Source organism: Choloepus didactylus, chromosome X (genome assembly GCF_015220235.1).
Source record: "Choloepus didactylus isolate mChoDid1 chromosome X, mChoDid1.pri, whole genome shotgun sequence".
In the NCBI taxonomy this organism is placed as follows: domain Eukaryota; kingdom Metazoa; phylum Chordata; class Mammalia; order Pilosa; family Megalonychidae; genus Choloepus; species Choloepus didactylus.
This window is the reverse complement of record NC_051334.1, coordinates 158,224,355-158,251,891: the sequence shown is the minus strand read 5'-3', so window position 1 is coordinate 158,251,891 and position 27,537 is coordinate 158,224,355. Positions and strand designations below refer to the sequence as shown.

General features: G+C 39.4%; 1 pseudogene; it reads right to left on the bottom strand.

The window, feature by feature from the left end:
- Positions 1 to 7,470: 7,470 nt before the first annotated feature.
- Positions 7,471 to 27,537, bottom strand: part of LOC119522416 — a 39,462-nt pseudogene continuing 19,395 nt past the window's right edge.

Sequence of the window (27,537 nt, the reverse complement as noted above, 5' to 3'; positions counted from 1 at the left end):
TCAATTCTAAATTGACCCTGCTGACTTAGGAGACTTGGTGCATGGATCTGTCAAAGCTTATCTCTCTGAATAAATCTTCTCTCTTCTCTCCCCCTTTCATCCCTCCAATCACATTGTATCTCTGTTCTTTCTGCTTCTTTTTGTCTTGTTGCCTGTCTTTTCCCTTTACTTTCTGTGTGATGGGGCCATGGAATATTCCTTGCCTCATCTCAAAATGTGATCCTTTGAATATCTCATAAGAGTTACAAAACCAGTAAATATCATGCTATTGCACAACTAAACAATTATCATTTCATTTTGGTGAAGCAATATTTCAAAATAGTTTAGCAAAAAGACACGGGACCTTTGTAATATGCACTGACAAAGAACAATATAGAATTGAAATTGTTGTGAGCTTGAACTCTGTACATATTGAAGAGTTTAGCCTTCAGTTATGAGAGAGAATATGATTATAAAGTAATAAGCACAGAAGAAAGATAAGCCAGAAAGCAGAGCAAATGTATTCTACTCTGCTGCCTTCGATAATAAAGATACTTCTACAAGTCAAGAGCGGTCTGGATTCCCTAGACCCTCTCCTTCTGAGAACAAAGGATTCTCTCCAGAGCCAGCAAATTCAGATTTCATCCAGAGGAATTATATCTTGTTCCCAAAATTCCAGTCCTGGCTTCTTTCTTTATATTGGGATCTCTATTCCCCCAGAACACCTGATCCAGTGTTGCCCTTCTACCTCATTCTTCTTTAGATGCCATCAGAGTTGTTCCTGTACACAGTTTTTGCTTGGGTTTTCCTTTCCACAAAAAGTCATCTAGTTGGAAAGTTTCAGGCATGAAGCTTCATGAGCTAACACAGAAACACTGACTAACCAAGTCACAAAAGTACAGTGGGGAAAGAAAAAGGAAGGTGATAGGTGAGTATGCTGGTTTGACTGTATTATGTCCCCCAGAAAAAGCTGTATTCTATGACGCAATCTTGTGGGGCAGACATATTAGTGGGGATTAAGTTGGAACATTCGGATTAGGTTGTTTGCATGGAAATGAGCCCCACCCAACTGTAGGTGATAACTCTGATGAAATAATTTCCATGGAGGCATGGCCCCACCCATTCAGGGTGGGCCTTGATCAGTGGAGCCATATAAATGAGCTGACAAACAGAAGGAACTCAGTGCCTTCCTAGATAACAGAGGTTTTCTGGACACCATTGGCCATCCTACAGTGAAGGTACCAGATTTTTGATGCATTATCTTGGACACTTTATGGCCTTAAGACTGTAACTGTGTAACCAAATAAGCCCCCTTTTATAAAAGCCAATCCATTTCTGGTGCTCTGCATTCCAGCAGCATTGGCAAACTAGAACAGTGAGTAAGGGGCTCATTCGGAGAGAAGCTGCAATCCATCAGATATGGAATCATCCCCATAGCCTGTACATTCAGGCTCTACCCCAGAGATGCTTTACTATTTTTCTTAACTGTTCCAGATCGACTTGTTTTCTACATTTTTCCTTGCAGAGTTTCCTTTGTTTGCTTCAAAAGACTCTCTCTTGCCTGAAATTTCTATGTAAAGCTTTCTATTTTGAATTTTTTTGACAACCATCACACAGAGCCTGCCACCCAAGTCATATTATTTGGGAATTCAAAGGCATGAAGTATAAAACCTCTATAAATGACATCAACACTGCGATCCTGACCATTAAGTGACAGCATTGCAAAACAGAAAATAGAAGTAAGGGGTAATTAAAGAGGACTGTAGGGAAGTGAGTGACTGCCTTCTGGTAAGAACAAATCTAGAGTCTCACTCCTTTTAACCTTCCCAGTCCTTCCACCCTTTCTACCCAGTTGCAAGTCATGAAAGGATTACTAGAACCCCAAACCACTGCAATCTCAAGCCTTCACCCCACCACACATACATAGCAGACACACCAGACTCCTTTTAATTCCTTTTCATTATGTAACCCCATTCCTGAAAGTTCCATCCCCATGCCACCTCTCCGATAAATGCCCACTGAAAGGTGGCCCATTTTGATGGCCCCTCAGCTAGTCAGCTTTGACCAATCCCACAAGACCTTCTGTTAGACGCAAGCAAATACTCCCACTCTTTCTGTCTCATAGGCCCAGTCTCCTACTGGAATTCTTCTCTGGAAGTTTTTTTATTTTTTTTAAATAAATATCTGTACTTTGATAGGCCACCTGGAATTTCTCCAGTTCACATACCCTGTTTCCCCTACTTCATGGAGTCCCAACTAGATGTCCAGCAATGAATACCTTTTCCTCATTAACATATCTCTTCACTGTAAGGGCCAGCTCTAAACAGAATGGTGAAATATTTATAGTACGCACATTATCTTCCAGCACTATACAAGTATTATCTCTTTTAAGCCCTGCCACATCCCTATGAAGTAGGTATCATTATCCCTGCCACACAGATGAGAAAATTGATGTCCAGAAAGGTTAAATAACTTGTCCAAGATAAGGTGATAGAGTCAAGAGTCAAAGTAAAGGCTGCCTGACTCAAGAATCCACATCTTAATCAGTTTAGCTTCCTGCAGAGGTTATTTGGCATTCTGACCTGTGTGGTACTGTCCATCCTTTCCATTTCCACATCTACCTCTCAGCTCCACCCTAGGTCCCTGGTGCCCTTGGCTTTTGCCAAGACCTTCCTGGAATTGTGGGCTATGATTTTATCTATTTCACCCATTCAGGAGGCATATGGGATCTGGGACAAACCTTCAGGAAATGAAATCTCTGGCTAAACTACTTCAATTTTTATATTTTCCTAGTCAAAGATGAACTTTGAGGTGAAGAAGTGTTCTTTGTTTTATCAATTATATGATAGAGATGAGTGCCTATTTCATTCAACTTTGAAGCCAGGCTGGAAACCACAACTGACATGTTTTAAAGAATTGCAATTTGGAGAAGGAGTACAAGAAGTGGCATAGAAATATTTTTGTGCTTCCTCTCATGCTTCTTAGCACTCCACCACTTAGCCATGCTCAGAAATCCTAGGGGAGCCTCCTTGGGCTCTCCCATGAGAAGTCTTTGCTCTCACCAACTTTTATTCCTTCATGCCTTTACTGGAATACCCATTACATTCTCTTATCTTTCCTAGTTACTTTTCTGTATTTCTCATTTCCTTTCTATGTCATAATCTTCTCAAAGCACTGGGACCACATCTCCTCATGTAGTGTAGCACAGCACCTTACTTTAAATGGATGTCTCCTACATCTTTGTTGAATTGAAATTAAGGCAAAATGATGAATGGTGTTTGAAATTTCAGATTTTGGTGCAGGCTATAAAGAATTCCCTATGTGTCATAAGACACCCCTAGTTCTTATTTCTTTTCCCATTGGTTCTTTTTTCTTTCCCCATCATTCTTTCTCTCAGACTCATTCATCTTCCCCCTACTATAATAGGCCATCTGAAGTGAGATACAGAACAGGTTGGAAAAGATAAAGGAATCTAGAAGTGAAATCTTGGCATGGAAGCAGTGTGCTTTGAATCAGCTCTATGCATTAATAACAGGAGCTAGTGAAAGGGTATTCTTCAGGCTGAAGGAAAGTCCTAGAATTAATAGCACCTAGGCTTCTGATGGATACCATTGTCCCTTTTTGAGCCTTTGGCAAGAAAACAGTCCCTGGATTAATCTGTAATCATGTGCCATAGAGATCACACTGGAGAGAAAGCCTCTAAGAAGAGCTGTCTTTGCATGCTTCTTTTCTCTGAGCCTCTGAGTGCAGTGAATATGGAAATTGGCAGGGGGGAGCAGCACCCAGAGGGTTGCCAAAACTAGAGATTGAACCCTGGCCAACTGTGCATTAGTTTTCAGTTGTTTGGGACTAGCGGTGGTACAGTTGCAATTGGGCCTTGCTTTTGTTTATGTATACATGCTGAAAGCCCAACGGGGAAAGCTGTGTTGGGGGAATTGTGGCTAACCAACAGCCCTCCACCAGTTCACAGCATGATGGCTTGGGCCTGAGCATCCATGGAGCTTATAGAAACCTTAAATGATGTCTGAAATGTAGTGGCAAGTGAGAGGTACAGCATGAACCTGGCTGCTGACATTTCATGCTCTTGAGTTGGACAAAACATTGGCTTGGTCAGTCTGAAAAAATATGAGGTTTTCATTTGGCATTTGTTTTTGATGCTAGGTAGCAGGGTATGCCTGACGAGATGCATGGGATTCAAGGCACCACTTTTTGTTTTGGTTGCATAACACACTGGGGTCAATTTTATAGGTAAAAGAAAGCCTGTGCCAGTGGCCTTTCCTTCTTTTCCTAGAATACCCACCATTCCTGCTACTGATAAGTTAGAATGCAAAAAGCCTGGTGTGATCTCCCAAAAGGCCACCATGACATCATGCCAAGGTATTGAGATATATTATGAATACCAATCATAATGTTATTCACAAAGGAGTCTAATATTAAAGAAAGAGTTAACAGTGAACTTTGCTCCCACTCCCATTCTGTGCTAGGATCCTGATTATCATTGAACTCAGAAAGGCTTTTAATGACCAACCATTTATATCATGGCTTCCCTTTATTCCTTCCCTCCTCATCTAATTTAGTTGAAATATCCATGTTACACACCCATGGCTTAGACTCAGTTATAGCCACTGCCCCCCTTCCCTGCTTTGTAAACAAGAGGAAAGGTAGAAAAAGAGAAAAATATGTTTACCTCTCTAGAATATAAAACCTCTAGAATTTAGGATTTTTGAGGTTTGCATGGGTGCCAAGGTGTTCTGTCATGGCTTGGTTTGAAAATCAAAAGATGAGATAAGACACTGGAATAGAAAGCATCAGAGCCAACCAAGGGCAAAAAATGAATGTCATCACACCAAACTAATCTATACAGTCTCTCCTAATATTTTCTCCACCATCATCCCTTGGTCCTGTGTGTGTTGTATATGGGAGGAGGATAGATTTAGTGGAAGAGGACTTGGGAAATGGGACCTGTAGGAGTTTTGTGAAAGCCTCTCTCTGCAACTAACTTGACATGTAGACATTGACTTGTTAAAATACAGATTGTTTATTTTATACTTAATGTTTCCATTTTCTTTGCGTATGGCTTTTTTCTTTGAGAACTGTTAATTGGTTACTCTATTTCATATAAAACTTACATTGAAAGAAGCGCTCAAAAGTCAAGTATACTTGACTTGCACATACTTGCCAAGTCTCACAGGATTCAACCATTTTGATAACTTTTTATTGATAAACAGGATATACATATTAAATCCCTCACATTGAAGCCCAATACACATGTTCAGCCCAGACAATGGATGTGCAAATGAATATGCAAAACAACGTCTGGAGGCACCTGTCTCTTGGGTCACCCACAGTATATGTTTGTTCCTCTGACTGTGACCTGGTTCATGTTCTCATAGCTCACGCAGTTCTGTAGTGACTGATTCCTTTTCAAAACATCACACAGTTTTGTTCACTTAGCTATTGATTGCGTATCAAGTAGGTCCCTTTGTGATTTTGCATCAACAGTGGTACAAGCCCTGATGAGGATAGGATACAGATTAATTTTTCTTTTTTAAAGTTAACAGATAAACAGGAAGGCATAATGACCAGGAGGGAAATATCAACATTTCTTAGTGTGGGAGGTAAAATTAAATGAAGATATTTAGAGTCTGTTATAGATTGTTTCTTGGTGCACTAGCAAAAAATCTACAAACCAGGCAAGTTTAAGGCAAATCCCCAAAAAGGGGAGCTGTTTACTTTCTAGAATAATTTTAAGCTCTGCACCAAGATTTATTCCTATTTTATCACTTAGGACATGGATAAAGAAACAAACAGAAATGAAATCCAAAAATCAAACCAGCTGATGTCCTTCAGAATATTCCTCTCTGCTTCAGTGTTTTCATAACCTGTCTCCTACTGTCACTTTTAATCGAGGTGTGAAGTGTCACCCCTGCTACAGGGCTTGTTGTCCTTGGTCCCTGTACCATCTCAGTGACCTCTAAAGGCAAACACCTGATATCCTCTTGTGTTTCACTGCTGGGTGTGCTGCAGTGAAGTAGGGCCACAGGGTACTAGGGCCGCAGTGAGATTTCACAGTCTCTTAAACACTGCTAATTTGGCTGGAACAACAAAAAGAAATCAGTGCCAAGGTCCTCTTTCACCTGAAATTTTAAAAGGAAATTAAAACAGGAGGGCAACAGAGGACCATATAGGAATCATTGTTCTTTGGATCAAGATGTTCTCCAATCTGCAATACATTCATATCAACCCCACTGGAGGAAGATGCCGTAGCACCTCTCCCTGAACAGTTCTTCCCTGAAACAACGGTTCCTAAAAAATAGCTTGTTTGCTGAATTAAACATTATATCATGTAAACAACACCGCCAAATTTAAAACACATATGCTTGCACACAAGACTTGCTGATAGGGTCAAGGGACTACTCTCTGGTGGCACTGGGGAGTGTACCTGGAACCTAGAACCCACCACAGTGTTCAGTGCCCAGATCTTTTTTTGCAACTTCAGTGCAAAGTAAGTGTAAGAGCCAATCAAGACCGAAATATATTTCTAAGAAAACACTCCTTTTGTGATAAAGGGGGAGCACTAATGACTCATGAGTAAACAGAAACTCCCTGAAATACATATCTGAGAATTCTTGTTCATGACATTAACATTTTTTTCTTCATGATAGAAAATGCAGCTCAGTACACAAGATTTTAATAACCCTTGTAAAATCCCAAACAATTTCTTATAAAATGCAAAGTATCATTAACAAAAAATCCAACTATGCAGGAAGAAAATGACCTTTGGCTTCTTCATGTGGCCACACTGTTCATTAGTTGTCTAGGTGAAAACTGATTAAAGCATCATCCAGTTATGAGTTTGGAAAATCTGCCATCTGTAACTATAAATATATAAAACTCTGCTTGTTGCAAGCAATTGGTTTGTGTAGGTTCAGTTTGCCCTGTTGGTCACAAATGAGCCATCAATACCCTTTCAGATCCCAAATAATTGATTTAAAGTCTGTGTGGGGACCCGGGGCCCAGGTGCCCCTCCTCCACAGTGAAAGTAAGTTATTGCATGTACTTGACTGGGACAGACATTAAAGGTCATCAGACCTCCCCAGGGGGTGAAAGAATGTGCAAATGTTATCATAAACAAAGCATTAAAACTCCTCTCCTCTGATCACTTTTGATAATGAATCCCACACTCCTATGTCACAAGACCCTGTGGAAACTCTCACACCCTATGGGATGTCTTGGTCTTCACCTTTATAAACTACCCCCGGCAGCCCCTGCTTTTTGTGGGGTGCTAGCTTCCATCTTTACTGGCTGGCTGCCACTGTGGAACCATCTCCTATTCATAAGTCCTAATTAAACTCATGTCTAATGATGCCTGTCATGTTCTTTGGTCTTGGGTCTGAGCTGGTTTGGAATAGTCTGTCAGCAAGTTCCAGCATGATGAAAGGAGCCTCAAACAGAAAATTCTGGGCTTTCTTTCTGGGTTCATGTTTGCTGTCACCTAAATCAGAATCCTACAAAGGGATTCATCCAGAGGATGGAAGGGGGACCCTCAAAAGACAGACTTCATCCTTTCCCTCCACAGTCTACACTTCCATGTTGGCTTCTCTCTATCTCTATTCAGCATTGCATATTGAGTGGACTTTCATGCCAAACATAATTTCAGTGAAACTGAAAAAACAGGAGACCATTGAGGCACAAGAATGTCAACAGGATTACAGTTATTGGTGGTGAAGCATCCCTGCATTCAGTCCACTGCCTTCAGACACAGGAAATAAACTGAAATCCACAGAGAAATAGCTCATGGACTGAAGACAGAGCTATGTACATAGTAAAGAACACAAGAACCTCTGATTCTTTTCTCCCATACAACTGTTCACCCATGGACAGTGATGATCCATTTTCCAGATACATCATTTGCAAAAACTGCAATGGTAAGCATGCTCAGGCTTGATACAGTAGCACTTTGGGCACTTGTAGATCACTTCACCAGGTTTCAGCTGCAGACTCTTCCATGTATTCTGTAGCATTTCCTTTCATTACTGCCCTCAAGGGTTGGTGAGCATTATTCTCAAGTGAGAAGACAGGGTGAGGACTGCTAAGCAATTAAAAATAACTCTGTTGATCACAGAGGACCAAAAGTCTTTGGAAGAGAGCATCATGACAGACGTCACCACCAAGTCTGCGTAGGTGACCAGCAGCTATGTCATGACAGCACAGATGATGTCTCAGCCCTCCTGAATGAACCAGACCATATTGACTGTGTCAGCCTCAGAGGAAAAGGAGGACAAGCAAGAATCATAGTTGTCACCATCAGCCAGGAGTGGGTGGTGTTTGACATCTTGGAGCCAGCATCCTGATTCCCCTGACTCACCCTCAGAAATTATTGCTAAACATTACTTGCGCATTTTGTACCTTTTCTTCAGGATCTTAAAGTACATGCTGTCCTATGTGATAGGGTGATAGAATCTGAGGCCCAGGAGGGGTCACCTGAGTTATACTGTTATTTATGAGATGTTTATTTGGTACAATATCTATATTCTCTGTAGCACACTATTTAATTTAACTTGTATGGTCAGTTTATTTAAACAACCTAATTACACGGAACCTAGAATAGGGAATGAGATCTTGTTATTCTGATCAGGTTAATGAAATATCCCAATACATCCCAGAGTATTTTGGGCAGAAAATAAAGTATTTGCTAAGTCCCCTTGAGGGACTGGGGAAAAATATGGAACTAATAAACTTCCCCACCTGGAGAAATCCTGATATACTCACATGCATTAGGGGCTCCTAATTTAATAAGCCAAACCCTCAATCTAGAGGCCTGCCCTTATGAAGCTTACCACTCCAAAGGCAAATCTAAGCCTACTTATAACTATGCCTGAGTCAACACCAGAAAACCTCTTTTGTTGCTCAGATGTGGCCTCTCTCTCTCAGCCAACTATGCAAATAAATTCACTACCCTCCCCCCACATGGGACATGACTCCCAGGGGTGTAAGTCTCCCTGGCAATGTGAGACATGACTCCTAGTGATGAGCCTAGCCTTGACATCTTGGCATTGAGAAAGCCTTCTTGACCAAAATGGGAAAAAGAAATGAAACAAAGTTTCAGTGGCTAAGAGATTACAAATAGAGTGGAGAGGTCATTCTGGTGGTTACCCTTATGCATTATGTAGATATTCCTTTTTAGTTTCTACTGTATTAGAATAGCTAGAAAGAAATTCCTGAATCTGTTGAAACATAATCCAGTAGCCTTGATTCTTGATGATGATATAACTATATACCTTTTATCCTGTGGCTATGTGACCGTGAAAACCTTGTACCTGACACTCCCTTTATCCAGTGTATCAGCAGATGAGTAATAAAATAAAGACTATATATATATATATACACACACATATACATATTAGGGGGGATAAGTGATATGGGATGTTTTGGGTGTTCTTTTCAGTTTGAATTTTTTTCTTTATTTTGGAGTAATGAAAATGATCTAAAATGATTGTGGCAATGATTTCACAACTATTTGATGATACTGTGAGCCATGGATTATATATTAGGATGGTGTGCTGGTTTGAACGTATTATGTCCCCCAAAATGCCACTATCTTTGATGTAATCTTGTGTGGGCAGATGTATCGGTGTTGATTAGATTGTAACTCTTTGAGTGTTTCCATGGAGATGTGCTCCACCCAACTGTGGGTAATGACTCTGATTGGATAATTTCCATGGATGTGTGGCCCCGCCCATTCTGCATGGGCCTTGATTAGTTTACTGGAGCACTATATAAGCTCAGACAGGAGAGAGCTTGCCACAGCCAAGAGGGACACTTTGAAGAATGCACAGAAGCTGAGAGAGTAGCTGCAGATGAGAGACAGTTTGAAGACGGCCGTTGAAAGCAGACTTTTGCTCCGGAGAAGCTAAGAGAGGACAAATGCCCCAAGAGCAACTGAGAGTGACATATTTGAGGAACTGCAGCCTAGAGAGGAACATCCTGGGAGAAAGCCATTTTGAAACCAGAACATTGGAGCAGATGCCAGCCACTTGCCTTCCCAGCTAACAGAGGTTTTCTGGACAGCATTGACCATCCTCTAGTGAAGGTACCCGATTGCTGATTTGTTACCTTGGACACTTTATGGCCTTAAGACTGTAACTGTGTAACCAAATAAACCCCCTCTTATAAAAACCAATCCATCTCTGGTGTTTTTCATTCCAGCAGCATTAGCAAACTGGGACAGATTTTGGTACCAGAGAAGTGGGGTGCTGATGCTGCTGAGTTTGCAAATACCAAACATGTTGTAACAGCTTTTTAAATGGATACGGGGAAGATTCTGGAAGAATTGTGAAGAGCTTGATAGGAAAGGCCTAAACTGCTTTGAAGAGACTGTGAAAATATGGACTCTCAAGATACTTCTGATGAGGCCTTGAGCAGAAATGATGAATATGTTGTTGCAAACTGGAAGGAAGTCAATCCTTGTTTTAAAGTGGCAGAGAATATGGCAAAATTGAGTCCTGGTGTTGGATGGAAGGAAGAATTTGAAAGCAACAACCTGGAATATTTATCTGATGAGCTCTCCAAGCAAAATATAGAAGAAGTAGCCTGGTTTCTACTTGCAGCTTATAGTAAAATGTGAGAGGACAGAGATAAGATGAGAAATGAACTCCTGGTTTCAAAGAAACCAGAAATTGATGGCCTGAAAAACTCTGGGCTTCCAGGGGGTGAAACCCCAGAAGCTACAGCCCAACATGAGGATGTAACCAAACATGGAACCCAGCCACCATTTCAGTACAAGCCAAGATTGGAGAAAGAGTTAAGCAGAAAGAATCTGTGGAAAGTCCTATTGTCTGATGGCTTTGACCCCTGTGTGCAAGCAACAGAATTTTTGCAAGCTCTTTACAGACAGAGCCGCTGCTGGTTGGGACTGGAGGATTCAGACAAGGAACAAATTGAAGGAAAAATTTCTTCAAAGACAGAGCCATGGAGGTTGAGGTCTGGAGTCAAGAGGTCTCAGGCTGGGAGAGCAGAGTGGCCCACATGCATGGAAAGGGTGAGTTTGCCCCGGAGATTGAAGGTGGGCCTTCCACCTAGATGTTCAGGAAAGGTGTTGCCACCTCAGGCCTCAAAGAGGGTGGAGCATATTCTCAGGGGACTAGGGAGAGCCTGGCCACCACCCCACTGTTCTGAAGGGGTTGAGTGTGTGCTCCAGAGATGGAAGAGAATCTGGGTGCTGCCCCAATGTTTGAGGAGGGTGGGGCCAAGAAGGTGGTCTCCCCAATTTGTGGATATGTTAGAGCACTCACCCCAGCATTTGGAGAGAAAAGGGCTGCCGCAAAGGCCCTTAGGAGGGGTTACACTCCCACTCTTTCAAGCCCCAAGAATACAATGTCATTCTGTTAATGACTCTCAGATTTTGAAATCTAATGGAGCTTGTCCTGTGGGTTTTAGGAACTGTTTTGGTCCTGTTAAGCTTGTTTTCCTTTTGGTTTCTCCTTATGTCAATGGGAATGTTTACCCTATGACTGTCCCTCCTTTGTATATTAGAAGTACATAACTTGTTCTAAATTTCACAGATCCACAGCTAGAGGGGGATTATGCTTTTGGATAGACCATGCCTGTAACTGATTTTGATGGGATCTTGTACTTAACTGTTGTTACTGAAATGATTTAAGTTTCTGTGATATTGTTATGGGATGAATGTATTTTGTATATGGAAAGATCACATATGGTACGTGAATATATCTCAACAAAACTGCAAAAAATGTTGATTGAACTAGGTGCAAAGAAAAACAGATGAAGGAGCTAATAGGTGATAAAGCTGGCTTCAGAAACCAGTTCTGTTTTTGTCTTAACCATCAGGCTACAAACTTAACATATCTGTGGATGACCATTAGGCCATAAATGCCCATTAATACATTAGACTACATTAGACTGGACTCAATCATTAGATTAGCAGTCCTGTGTGCTTGACTTAATGTCACACAGGGCAGAAGACTTTAATAATGGGGGTAAGTGTGAATAGAAGGGTAAGTCCAGAACTAGGTTCTACATTTCCTCTATTGAAACATAATATTAGGAAATCCAAGATGGTTGCAATGACTGACATGAGCAGGGGCATCATAAATATCCCCCAAATTAGGTTTCATTAATGGAAATTTCTAATAACATGTCTGTATTGGCCTAAAGACTGAAATCAGTCACAGCTCTTCCACTTAAGCATGATGACTGCCTCATTTTTGGCTGCACTGAAACATGTAGTTTGAAAAATCCACATACGCTTGACACATCCACCAGCCTTTTCTGTGTGAAACAATGCAGCCTCAGGTCCCATGGGATACCACAGTTGAAGAAACCCAGGTGGTCTGCAAAATTATCAGCTTCTGAAAGGTAGACATTTCTCTGAGCTGGGGGTGCCAGGCACACTTGACTAATAACTAACCATATGGCATATGTTTTTGGGCCTGGCTGCTCCACTCAGTCTCTGGTGTGATGTGGCACTTAATGCTGTGGAATTATTTCTTTATGCAATTAAAAAATATCCAGCTCTAAATCCTCATCTGTTTCTCCCCACAAGCTCCCCCCCCCAACCACCAATCCCCTAGGCACTGAATATATTTACCACTTGGCTCCTTGCTTGCCCTTTTTTTTCTTTTATCATTTTAACCTTTTTCTTTCCTGCTGACTTAAAAGTGCAGCAGGAGAATGGCACATCATTGCACATGCTGGGCCTGGATTCCCATTAAATGGTTGGTTCCTGAGATCTGTCCATTCATTTTCTGAGGAAGGCTTTTGGTCATTTATCTTTGGACATATTTTTCAGGATGCCACTCTTATTACAGTTCTTGAAGGGGAAAAAACCACTAAGGTACTCTATTAGGAGCTCCATTGATTTAGTTCCTATAGCTCCTCACCTTCTGCTTAGTTCTGAGTCTCTAATCCCATCTGCTCTCTGGTTGTGTTCACATGTTGTTGCTCAAATAATCACTTTGTGTTTTTATTGCACTGCTACTCTGCTCTGGAGCCTCCAAGCATGCAGGATTTCCTGAACTCAGGAAGAGTCTCAGACCCCAAACATCCCCTATATGCATTCACTGTAGAAACTGAATGTCCTAAGAATTGAGTGGTGTCTTCCAAAGAACCCAAAAGACAATTCAAATGGGTCCTGGGATATTTACTGCATGAATTTATGAGCATTGGTTTATTCAGGGTTTGCATCAGAATTACTTGGGAAGATTGTTACAATACAGATTCCATTACCCTACATTAAATCTATAGAATAAAAATTCTGTGTGTGTGTGTGTGTTTGGGGAGGGGGTCAAGCCCAAGAATCTGCATTTTTAAAATAAGCTGCCTAGACAGTGCACACTGAAATGTGAGAACTATTATAAGTTTTTTAAGTAGGGGAGAAGCATGATCAGAGATTTTGAAAAGGAAGGTAAGGTGGTGATGAGGAGGTTTTCTGGCCTGGAGCAAAGTAAAGATTCAGATAGGAAAAGCAACTTAAAAAACTGTTGCAGAGGGGGAAAAATAACATGCACCTGTGGGAAACCAATAGAAATTTTGCTTTTAGATGTTAGGAAAGAAATTGGAAGTCTGGAATAAATGGCTATAGTCTCTGAAACCCCAACCTCAGGCCTCTCTCCTAGCACTTACCATTCTTTGCTTTAAAAATATTTTACAGGGATGTTCCCTCACCCTTGCCCATCATAGGGCAAGATTTCATGTCTCCCAGTTAAACCAGAACTCAGAGGTATGGTGTCACATCTGTGTGAAGCAGGAGCATGACTGAATATCTTTGATTATATTCTTGAAGCAGTGGATCCAACTAGTGATTCCCAAAGCATGGTCCTTTGATCACCTATATCTGAATCAGCCAAGATGCTGGTTAACATACATATTTCTAAGCCCCACCTCTGATCTACTGAATCAAAATGGGGGTCCCCAAATCTGCAGTTTAACCAGTTTTGCAAGTGACTCTGGTATATAATCAAGTTTGAAAAGCAGTATTCTACAGTATTTGTGCTTTAGCTTTTACTGGAAAGTTCTTTACCTCCATCTCTTCCTATGGAAATATTACTCATCCCTTAAATCCCAGCCTTCCCTGATCCATTTGCCCCAACCCCATAAAAGTGATCTCTTCTGTTGTGGTAGAATGGGAGATATAGAAGAAATTGTGTTTGAGTGCAGAGGAAAGTTGGGGAGTATTGAGTGCAGCAGCTGGACGGGAGGTGGTGGGAGAGTTGCATTTGAAGTGAGGTTGCACTTGAAGTGAGGTTGCACTTGAAGTGAGGTTGCAAAAAGGAAGTCCATTGTAAACTAAAAATAAAATTACTCAAGCTAGGTATCTGATTGGTCTCAGCAGTGAATTCAACTCCCATCACAATGATGTTTGGGGATGAGATTTGGAGGTCATGTCAGGGTAGTGGTCTGGAGTGGAAAGTTATTTGAAATGTCTGCCCACCTAAAAACTGCACATGGGGGAAGGGGGATGAGCCAGGCTGGAATGTCCTATCCCTCCATCTTTACCTATGGAAACCATGTCCCATCTTCTGCATCACAGCTCCTTGCCCAGGCTGCTTGATCCGCTCCACTTTTAGAGTAACAATGGACCCCTGACACCGGCCAGGTGCCTTTCGTTTGAAGAAGAAAAGGTTCTCCTTCCCTGGGCTCTTGTTCAGGAATCTTCAGAGGTCCTGAGGCAGAAAATACCAAAGAAGTGTTCACATTCCTAGGGATGCCCTGACTCCATGAAGTTCTATTAGGGCAAAATGTGGTCAGGGGACCGCCTGCAATTAACATCACCTGTGTATGCTTGTTTGAAAGGCATGCTTCTGGGCCTCACCCCACATCTCCTTAATCAAAATCTCTAAGGCAGGAGTGCTGAGAATGTGAAAGCACTTCGGGTAATTTTTTAATGCAGTTTTATTGAGATATATTCACACACCATAAAACCCACCCAAAGTACACAATCCATGGCTCATAGTATATTCACAAATTTGTGTCTTCATGACCACATTGAATTTTAGAACATTTTCATTATTCCAAAAAGTAAAACCCCATGCTCCTTACACACTATTATTGACACCTAGCATTGGCGTGGTACCTTTGGTACAACCAATAAAAGAATATTAAAATATTATGTTAACTATAGTCCATAGTTTTCATTAGATGTATTTTCCCATATAACTTCCTATTGTTAACACCTTGTAATAGTGATGTACATTTGTTCCAGTTCATGAAAGAACATCCTTATATTTGTACCACAATCATTGTCCACAACTAGGTTCACTATGTTATATAGTCCCATGTTTTATCCTCTATCTTTCCCTCTAGTAACATACATGACCCTAAACTTCCTCTTTCAACCACATTCACACCCATAGTTCAGCACTATTAATTACACTCACAATAATGTGCTACCATCACCTGTATGCATCTCCAAACATTTATAATCAAATTCTGCACAAATTAAGCATCAGCTCCCCATTCTCTACCCTCATTCTAACTCCTCACAACTATATTCTAGATTTTAACTTTATAGTTTGCTTATTATAACTATATCATGTTAGTGAGATCATACAATATATGTCCTTTTCTTTCTGGCATATTTCACTAAACATAATGTCCTCAAGGTTTATCCATGTTGTCACATGCCTCAGGACTTCATTCCTTGTTACAGTTGAATAATAACATCATACGTATATACCACATCTTCTTTATGCATTAACTGGTTGATGGACCCTTGGGTTGCTTCCATTATTTGGCAATTGTGAATAATGCCACCACGAACATTGGTATGCAAATGTCTGTTTGCATTCCTGCCTTTAGTTTTTCTGCATATATATCTAGTAGGATTGCCAGATCATAATGCAATTCTATGCTTGGCTTCCTGAGTAACCACAAACCTGTCTTCCACGGCAGCTGCAAGATTTTACATTCCCACCAGCAGGGAATGAGTGTTCCTATTTCTCCACATCCTCTCCAATACTTGTATTTTTCTGATTTTTGAATACTTGCCATTCTAGTAGGTGTGAAATGATATCTCATTGTGGTTCTGATATGCATTTCCCTAATAGCTAGTGATGTTGAGCATCTTTTCATGTGCTTTTCAGCTATTTGTATTTCCTCTTTGGAAAAGTGTCTATTCATGTCTGTTCCCAATTTTAATTGGGTTGTTTGTCTTTTTATTGTTAGGCTATAGGATTTCTTTATATATTCTGGATATTAAAAACTTTTAGGATATGTGGTTTCCAAATATTTTCTCCCATTTTGTAGGCTGCCATTTCACTTTCTTGACAAAGTCCTTTTAAGCACAAAAGTATTTAATTTTGAAGGGATCCTATCTATCTATTTTTTCTTTCACTGATGTGCTTTGAGTGTAAAGTTTAAGAAACCATTGCCAACAACAAGATCTCGAAGATGCTTCCACATATTTTCTTCTAGGAGTTTTGTGGTCTTGGCCTTTATATTTAGGTCTTTTATTCATTTTGATTTAATTTTTGTAGTAGGTGTGAGATAGGAGTCCTCTTTTATTCTTTTGGATATGGATATCCATTTCTAGCAGCACCATCTGTTAAAGAGGTTATTCTGTCCAAGTTGAGTGGACTTGGCAGTCTTGTCAAAAATCAATTGCCCATAGATGTGAGGGTCTATATCTGAACTCTCAATTCAATTCCATTGGTCAATAGATCTATCTTTATGCCAGTGCCATGCTATTTTCATCACTGTAGCTTTGCAATATGCTTTAAAGTCAGGAAATGTGAGTTCTCCAACTTTGCTCCCATTTTTCTAGATATTTTTGGGTATTTGGGACCCTGTACCCATCCAAATAAATTTGATAAGTGGCCTTTCCAATTCTGCTGAGTAGGCTGCTGGGATTTTGATTGGGATTGTGTTGACACTGTAAATCAACTTGTGCAGAATTGACATCTTAATATTTAGTCTTCCAGCCCATGAACATGGAATTTCCTTCTAGTCATATAGGTCTTTTCGATTCCTTTTAGTGATGTTTTGCAGTTTTCTGCATACAGGTCCTTTGCATCCTTGGTTAAATTTATTCCTAGATATTTGATTCTTTTAGTTGCTAATTGTAAATGGATTTTTTTTCTTGACTTCCTCCGCAGATTGCTCATTACTAGTGTATAGAAACAGTACTTACTTTGTGTGTTGATCTTGTATCCTGCCACTTTGCTGAACTCTTTTATTAGCTCTAGTAGCTTTTTTGTAGATTTTTTGGGACTTTCTATATATAGGATCATATCATCTGCAAATAGGGAAAGTTTTACTTCTTATTTTCCAATTTGGAGTCCTTTTATTTCTTTTTCTTGCATGACCACTCTAGCTAGGACTTCTAGCACAATATTAAATAACAGTGAGTACAGTGGGCATCCTTGTGTTCTTCCTGATCTTAGAGGGAAAGCTTTCAGGCTTTCACCTTTCAATATGATGTTAACTGTGAGTTTTTCATATATGCCCTTTATGTTGTTGAGGAAATTTCCTTCTATTCTTATTTTTCTAAGTGTTTTTACCAAGAAAGGATGCAGGATTTTTTCAAATGCCTTTTCTGCATCAATCAAGATGATTGTGTGTTTTTTCCCCTTGTTGTATAATACATTCATTGATTTTTCTTGTGTTGAACCACCCTTGCATACCTGATATAAAACCCACTTGATCATGATGTATTTTTCTTTTACTGTGTAGTTGGATTCAATTTGCAAGTGTTTTATTGAGGATTTTTGCATCTCTATTCATTAGAGAAAATGGTCTGTAATTTTCTTTTCTTGTAGTGTCTCTATCTGGCTTTGGTATTAGAGTGTGTTGGCTTTGTAGAATGAGTTAGATAGTGTTCCCTCTTCTTCAACGTTTTGGAAGAGGTTGAGCAGGATTGGTATTAATTCTTCTTGGAATGATTGGTAGAATTCACCTGTAAAGCCATCTGGTTCTGGGATTTTCTTTTTGGGAGGTTTTTGGTGACTGCTTTAATCTCTTTACAAGTAACTGGGCTGATGAGGTCTTTTATTTCTTCTAGAGTCAGTGTGGTTTGATTGTGTGTTTCTAGGAATTTGTCTATTTCATTTAAGCTGTGGTTCCACTTTGCAAATGCTGCCATTTTGCAAAATACCAAAAATGGATTGGCTTTTATAAAGGGGGTTTATTTGGTTACAAAGTTACCATCTTATGGCCATGAAAATGTCCAAAGTCATCAACAGTAGGGTACCTATACTGAAGAAAGGCCAATGGTAACCGGAAAACCTCTTTTAGCTCAGAAGGCACGTGGCTAGTGTCTGCTTGCTCCCAGGTTGCATTTCAAAATGGCTTTATCCCAGGATGTTTCTCTGTAGGCATCTGGGGGCATTCTCTTAGGTTCTGTGGGCTAGCAAAAGCCTGCTTTCAATGGCCATCTCCAAAATGTCTATCTTGGCTGCAGCTCTGAATTCCTTCTGTTTGTCAGCTCTTTTATATGGCTCCAGTGATTTAATTCAGACCCATCCTGAAAGGATGTGTTAACACCTCCATGGAAATTATACAATCAAAGGTCTTGCCCACAGTTGATTGAATCACATCTCCATGTAAACACTCAATCAAAAGACTCCAACCTAATCAGCACTAATACATCTGCCCACACAAGATTGCATTAAAGAACATGGCATTTTGGGGGATATAATACATCCAAACTGGCACAGTTATCTAATTTGTTGGCATACAGTTGTTCATAGTGTCCTCTTATGATCCTTTATATTTATTGGGAGGATAGTAATGCCCTGCCTCTCATTTCTGATTTTATTTATTTCCATTTTCTCCCTTTTTTTCTTTGTCAGTTTAGCTAAGGTTTTTGCAATTTTATTGATCTTCTCTAACAACCAACTTTTGGCTTTTTGATTCTATTGTTTTTTCATTCTCAGTTTCATTTATTTCTGCTCTAATCTTTATTATTGCTTTCCTTCAGTTTGCTTTGGGGTTAGATTAATTTGCTGTTCTTTTTCTAATTCCTCTAAGTGTGTAGTTAGGTCTTCAATTTTAGCTCTTTCTCTTTTTAAATGTAGACATTTAGCTTTATACATTTCCTTCTCAGAACTACCTTCACTGCATCCCATGTTTGGATATGTTGCATCCTTGTTTTCATTCATTTCCTGATATTTACTAATTCCTCTTGCAATTTCTTCTTTAACTCATTGATTAAGAATGTGTTGTTTAACCTCCTTATATTTGTGAATTTTCCAATTTTTTGCCTGTTATTGATTTCCATCTTCATTCCATTAAGACCAGAGAAAATGCTTTGTATAATTTCAATCTTTTAAATTTGTTGAGGCCTGTTTTGTGACTCAACATGTGGTCTATCCTGGATAATGACCCATGAGCAATTGAGAGGAATGTATATCCTGTTGTTTGGTGGTATAATATTCTGTATGTATCTGTTAGGTCTAGTTCATTTATCTTATTATTTAAGTTCTCTGTTTCCACATTTATCTTCTTTCTAAATGTTCCATCTATTGATGAGAGTGGTGTAGTAAAATCTACAAATATTATTTTAGAGATATCTGTTTCTCTCTTTAGTTTTGCGAGTGTTTGCCTCCTGTATTTTAGGGCACCATTGTTAGGTGCATAAATATTTATGATTATTTCTTCTTGGTTGATTTCCTCTTTTATTAATATATAATGCCCTTCTTTGTCTCTTACAACAATTTTGCATTTAAAGTCTATTTTGTCCCATATTAGTATAGCTACCCCAGTTCTTTCTTGGTTACTGTTTGGGTGGAATATCTTTTACCAACCTCTTACTTTCAAGCTATTGTGTCCTTGGGGGTTTAAGGTGAGTCTCTTGTAGACAGCATAAAGATGGATCATACTTCTTTATCCATTCTGCCAATCTGTGGCATTTGGGGAGCTTAATCCATTAACATTCAATATTATTACTGTAATGGCAGTACTTGCTTCAACTATTTCATCCTTTAGTTTTTATATATAATATCTCATTTTTGTCTCTCTTTTTACCCTTTGAATTACCCTTACTTATGATCTTCATTTCTAAACTCTCCTCCAAACCTCTCTCTTCTGTCTTTTCCTTTCAGCCTGCAGAACTCTCTTCTTTATTTCTTGTAGGGCAGGTCTCTTGGCAATAACTTCAGGTAATTTTGATGAACACTAATATTTAAGAACCACCACTTTAAGGGTTGCACTATCTTCTTATTTAGTTTACCTGATCTCAACTTTTTGATGCTGATTTTATTTTCAGCCTTTACTTTCACATGGTGGGTAATGCATTTCCTACTTTTAATTACTCTTGGCTGAAGTATGGTTGTCTTTGATGTGTTCTAAACCAGCAGTTTTGAAACATTAGTGTGCATACAAATCATCTTAGAGATCTTGTTAACATTTGAATTGTGATTCAGTGGGTCTTGGTATGGGATACCTGAGCTGCATTTCTAAGAAGCTCCCAAGTGATGTGATGCTGCTTATCCATGGATCACGATTTGAATAGCAAGGTCTTAACCATTTTTCCAAGTTTCAAGGTGGGGGATCTAAAATACAGCAGTGGCAAATTCAAGTGTCATCGTTGTCCAGGCCAGTAAGTAACTGCAAATGCATGACACCACCAGTGGTGTTATGAATAGGGCATGATAGAGCCTGTAGGTATAAAAGTACACCTTTTTAAAAAAATAGCCTGCAAGCTGCTTCTATGTGAGGCAACTGGTTTGAAACTTCTTTTCTAGTACAACTATTTTAAGTTTTGTCAATAATAATTATTTTCTCATCCACCCACTTTATAGGTTTTTAGATTTTAATCAGAATCCCTTTCACTCCTCCTCTCCTCATTCAAATTGGCACTGCTTGATGTTGCTTTGTAAGCATTTGTATAAGGGTTATTATTATTTTAAAATGTGTGTCCTATATAAAAATAAAACAGGTTTTAGCTCTTCAAGGGCATGAACTGGACCTTGTTTTTTTTTTGTCTTTCGTCCATAATGCTTAGTTCAGAGTTCAGCTCACAGTGGGCACTTGGTCACTGATGGGCAATTGACTCATGGTCAGGACCAGGGTAGTACTTCAGAAAAGTGAGTTCACTAAAGATGGCTGAGATTTGGAGATAAGGACCACCTCCTATGTGATCAGCATACAGTTCCTCCTAGTTTGAACAAAGAAGGTAAGCCAGTAGATTTTTATTTTAAACATTGGATTTTTCCAATATTAGAGCAGTGTCAGACTTGCTTAACCACTATTGTTTTGGATTTAGCAGGATGTGTTGTTTTGCAGCTTCTGAACCTACTCGATCTGTTATTTTTGGTATTTTTCATTAAATGGATTGTTTATATGTAAATACACAAGTTGCTATGCAAAATTGCCCCAATTTTCTTGTGAACTTTCTTCTTGCAGCTTGTGGAAAGGCATTATGGTACTTCTCTGCATTAAAGAATGTTTTAAGTACTTGCAGCTAAATTTTGCTAAACCAATTGTCAAAACTTGGAATGTACCATAAACGAAAATTGATGCAGATAAAATCAACCAGTTTCCATGGTCTCTTGTTTATTTATATGTATGCAAATGTATCTGTATGTGGCAAAGGTATCTGCATACATTGTATTATGACTGAAGGTTCAAACCTGAGTCAATGACCATACACAGGGAAGAGCTATTAGCAAATTAATTAAGAGCCTGTGTGTCATGCTATTGTAAAACAGTCATTTGTTAGCTTAAAGAGGCACTCTTTCCCTTACTGAAAATTGTGATTCTGTAAAATATTAGCTGACCTCTGCTAGAAAAGAGACTTTTGTTCAAGTAAACAAAAGGTTGTAGATGAAGAGTTGACCAGAGAAGTGTAAACATGAAATGATTTGAAAAATGTTTTGATTATAATTCCATATTTATTCATTTGTTCAATAAATATTTATTGAGTGGAAAGCTTTCTTTGTGCCAGGCACAGTACCAGGAAAAGGGTGAATAAGAGGTACAGCTGTGACCAAGTCACCCAAGATCCTTGCTTTCTTGAAACTTACATTAATTCCAAGTACTATCATCAGTGTTTGCATGTATATTTGGATATCATATTAGTTATAAATCATTTACATATTTTCTTCATACAATCCAAGAATTCTAGGGCTGGACATTGCCTTGCAATGCCATGTAATTTATTTCTTCATCCTTCAGGTAGCTGGAGGAAGTTCTGTGTTGCAGCAGACATATATGCTCCACTCATATTCCTGGGCACTCACCATTTCTGCTTACACCGATGACAGTTTCTAACTGTGGGCATCTGTGAATCACTGCCTGTGTGATTTGTCTAGTTTCTGGAGCCCATGGGACTCGTGCTGGAGAGTAAACATGTCCCCCATCCCCCAGTGAAGCAGCCTTCAGTCATGGACTGATGGGAATTGGTGATAAATACCACAGCAACCTTACCTCTCTGTTGGAATAACTCAGAGGTGTGTTCTATATTACCTCTTAGAGTCCCCACTGGGATTGAACCCCAGTTACCCACTCTGGTGACCTGGTTTACAATGCACACTGTTATTGGCTTCCTTCCCTCCTATGCCACACTACCCTATTTTCCTACAGGTACTTCCTGGGATCACCACTCAAAGAAACCATTTGCACTCACATTCTTGTCTCAGGGTCTGTTTCTGGGAGAACCCAGCCTAAGTCATGTGTCAACCTGTCACTATTCAAGGATATGTGACAGAATTGTATATGCTATGCCAAATTTATTTAAAAGATCATACACAATGCAAAACATATGCTATCATTTACATATAAAATATGTCATTTATTTTTGTCAAATTTTAGATATCAAAGATGAGCTAATTAAGTGTATTTGAGGAAGACTTTTCCTTTGAGAAAAAATGTGAACACGTTTGGAATTTTGATAACAGCAACTTATATTTGGTTTGAGAATTTCAGTGCTTTTTAATGCAATTTTATTGAGATATATTCACACACCATAAAATTATCCAAAGTATACAATGAATTGTTCATAGTATCATCATATAGTTGTGCATTCATCACCACAATCAACTTTTTGAACATTTTCATTACTCCAAAAAAGTAAAACTATAAATAAGAATAAAAATAAAAATAAAATTAAAAAAGAACATCCAAAGCATCTCATACTCCCTTTTCCCCCTATTATTCATTTGCTTTTTGTCCCCATTTTACTATTCATCTGTCCATACACTGGATAAAGGGAGCTTGAGGCACAAGGTTTTCATGATCACACAGTCACACCATATAAGCTATATAGTTAAATGATCATCTTCAAGAATCAAAGATATGGATTGCAGTTCAATAGTTTCAGGTATTTCCTTTTAGCTATTCTAATACAATAAAAACTAAAAAGAGATGTCTATATAATGCATAAAAATAGCTGAAGAATGACCTCTCAACTCCGTTTGAAGTCTCTCTGTCACTGAAACTTTATGTTGAGTCATGTCTTTTCCCACTTTGGTCAAGAATGCTTTCTCAATCCCGTGAGGCTGGGTCCAGGCTTGCTGTGGGATCATGTCCCACATTGCCAGAGGGATTTACACCCCTGGGAGTCATGTCCCAGGTAGGGGGGAGGACAGTGAGTTTACCTTCTGAGTGGGCTAAGAGAGAGGCCACATCTGAGCAACAAAAGAGGTTCTCTGGGGGTGACTGTTAGGCAAAATTATAAACAGGCTTAGCCTCTCCTTTGCAGTAACAAGCTTCATAAGGGCAAGCCCCAAGATTGAGGACTTGGCCTACTACAGTGGTAGTCCCCAACGTTTGAAAGAATATCAGGAATTCCCCAGGTGAGGAAGTTTAATGTTTCCACATTTTTACTCAGGCCCTCAAGGGAACTTTGCAAATACTTTTTATTCTCTTCCCAAATTACTCTGGGATGTATCAGGATTTCACACTAACTTGTACAAACCAACCACTTCTCACCCCCTATTAAAGTTTCCATGTAATTATGGTGTTTGAATAAACTGACCATTCAAGTTAACTTATATAGCAAGCTACAGAAAATATAGATTTTGCATCAAATTAACATCTCTTCCTTTGGTCTCACACAGAAGTTAAAGTTTTAAAACACAGTCGATATCATCCTTTTCCCTTTAGTCTGGTTTACCTTAGTTCTAATCAAGTCTGTTTCATTCCTATCTCTAATTTAAGTCTGATCTCTTTTTCAGCTTCTTTAATATTTGCTGTATGGGGTAATGCTGAGATTCATATCTGATGAACTCTGACTCTGTGTCTGAGGTGTCATGCAGTTACTCAAAGTTCCAGGGCCCAACCAGGTTATACACAAACAGCTCAGAATCTCAGAATTTAGAGACAACCATTGCAACTCATGTGTAGATGTGACTGCTATAAGAGCTTACAATCTAGGAAGCTTTACCATAAGACTTCCCTTATAACCTGTGCTCTTAGATTCAATTTTCAGAGTTTGCACATTATAGTCAGTCCATATTAGTGAGGCATTATGATGTATGTCTTTTTGATTCTGGGTTATTTCCCTCAACATACTGTCCTCAAGGTCCATTCACCTAGTTGCATACCTCACAACTTCATTTCCTCTTGTCATCACTGAGTTTTCCTTTGTATGTACATACCATAGTTCACTGTTCCATTTATTGGCCAATGTACCCTTAGGCCACCTCCATCCATTGCAAATCATGTATCCTGCTGCCATAAACAACAGTGTGCAGTGTCCACTCATGTCCCTGCTCCCAGTCTTTCCAAGTATGTACCCAATAATGGTGTTTCAGGACCATATGGCAGCCCCATAGTTAGCTTCTTGTGGAACCACCACACTGCCCTCCAGCTGGGCTTTCCCATTCTACCTCCCTACAAACAGGGAATAGGTACATCCCTCTCTACACATTTTCTCCAGCACTTGTATCCCTCTGTTTATTTTTAAACAGTTTTATTCACACACCATACAATCCACTCTATGTAAACAATCAGTGATTACCAGTATAATCACATAATTATGCATTCACCAATACAAACTATAAGAGGACATTTCCATTTCTTCCCAAAAGAAAGAGGAAAAAAATGAAGAATAAAAATACAAATGATAGAAGAAAAATAAAAATAAAATGCAATGAAAAGCTCAGACAACAGCACTACCACCAAGAATCCCATATTACTCCCTTATATCCCCCCCATAGACATTTTGCTTTGGTATAGTGCCTCTGTTACAATTAGTGGAAGCATCTTACAATGTTACTGGTAACTATATACTCTAGTTTGCATCGATTGTCTTTTTCCCCTATACCATAAATTTTCAATTCCTTGCAATGTTGACATTCATTTGCTCTCCTTCACTTAAAAACATTCTTATATTTGTACATTTAATCACCATCATTGACCACTTTAGTTTTCATTAAGTTATACAATCCCAGTCTTTATCTTCTATCTTTCTGTCTGGTGTCATACATGCCCTTAGGCTTCCTCTTTCAATTGTACTCATGCTCATCTTTGTTCAGAGTACTTACAATATTGCATTATCATCACACACTATTATGCTATCTATTCCAATTCTGGAACTATACAATCAATCCTGTTGAGCCTTCTGCACTCCTTCAGCATCAAATGCCTGATCTCTGTCCTCTTTCCATCTCCTGATAACCTGTGTTCTCATCTCTCAAATTTTGCTCATCAATGTTAGTCCATGTTAGTGAGACCATACAGTCTCACTGATCATCTTCATTTCCACACTTCTGTCTTTTCCCATTTGCCTGTAGTGCTGCCTTTAATATTTCTTATAGAGCAGGTATCTTGTTCACAAGCTCTCCTAATGTCTGTTTGTCTGAAAATATTTTAAACTCTCCCTCATTTTTAAAGGACAGTTTTGCCAGGTATAGAATTCTTGGTTGGCAGTTTTTCTCTTTCAGTATCTTAAAAATATCATACTACCGCCTTCTCACCTCTATGGTTTGTACTGAGAAACCTGCACATAGTCTTATTAAGCTTCCTTTGTATGTGATGGATTGCTTTTGTCTTGCTGCTTTCAGAATTCTTTCTTTGTCTTTGACATTTGATAATCTGATTATTAAGTGTCTTGAAGTTGGTCTACTTGGATCTATTATGTTTGGGATATGTTGCACTTCTTGGATCTGTAGCTTTATCTTTCATAAGAGATGGGAAATTTTCAGTGATTATTTCCTCCATTATTGTTTCTGCCCTCTTTCCCTTCTCTTTTCCTTCTGGGACACCCATGACACATATATTTATGCTCTTTGTGTTGTCATTCAATTCCCTGAGACCCTGCTCATATTTTTCCATTCTTTTCCCTATCTGTTCTATTGTATGTAGGATTTCAGATGTCCTGTCCTCTAGTTCCTGAGTGTTTTCTTCTGCCTCTTCAAATCTGCTGTTGTATGTCTCCATTGTGTTTTACATCTCTTCTATTGTGCCTTTCAATCACATACATTCAGTCAATTGCTTTTTCAAACTTTTGAGTTCTTCTTTATATTTGCCCAGTGTCTTCTTTATATCCTTCATCTGTTTTGCCATATCTTCCCTCAACTTGTTGCTCTGATTTTTGTATTGATTTAGCATATTTGTTTGAAAATCTTTAATTAACTCTTTCAACTCTTGTATATTATTTGAAGCATAAGTTTGTTCCTTTGACTGGGCCATATCTTCATTTTTCCTAGTGTGGGTCATAATTTTTGCTGTTTAGGCATCTGGTTTCCTGATTACCCCAGATTTTCCCAGACCAGACAGGCCCAGATCTCAGGAGGAGGCTGTATTCAGTATCAGGTTCCCCTGTGGGTGAGACCAAGAAGATTGTCAGGCTTTCCTGTGAGGCCTCTAGACTCTGTGCTTTTCCTATCCTGCCCAGCCTGTGGCACTTGTCAGTCTGCAGCTCCTCACCAGTGTAAAGAGGTGCAGTGCATTTAATTCTCTGTGGACCCTGTCCCAGCCAGAAACTGAGGGTGTCAGAAGCCAAGCTAAAGCTGTTTCTGTTCCACCCCCCTCCCAGGCCCTGTGGCTGAGTTCCCTGAGGGAATGGTGCCACTTGAGCTGGACTTTCCCCCCCTTTTTTTCCTTAGGGAAGATAAGCCCTTTAGGGAATTATCTCTTACATTTTAGGTTTGTCCTTTGACTCTCTATCTTAACCCTTGCCTGGCACAATGTTGACAATTGAAAATGCCCAAGGCTTTCTCTAATAAGCTACTTAGAAGGAGAGAAAAAATAAAGAAAAAAAAGTCCCCTTTTCAGAGCCAGTCCCCAGCCCTTCAGTTCAACAGGCAAGATCCATAGTTGTTACATGGTTCTGTATGTCCCTTTTCTTGGGATGCAGCCCCTTTCCAGTATTCTGATCTCAGCTGACTCCAAAAGCCTCTGTTTTTATTTATTTATGTATTATTTTTTCCATCAGCCCCATTGCCTCTCTGCTAGGAGAGAGCTCCAGGTTCCTTTCCTGCTTGCTCCTGGCTTATCTGTGCTCATTGCATGTACTGACTAGTACAAATTTGTTAATTAAAACTGCAGTTGGAGCTTGGTTGAGCTGCATTCCATTTCTCCTGGCAGGGACTGCTTCTTTTTCCCACAGTGAAGTTTTCCAATTCAGCCTGTCATGCTGTTTGGGGAGGGGTCCCA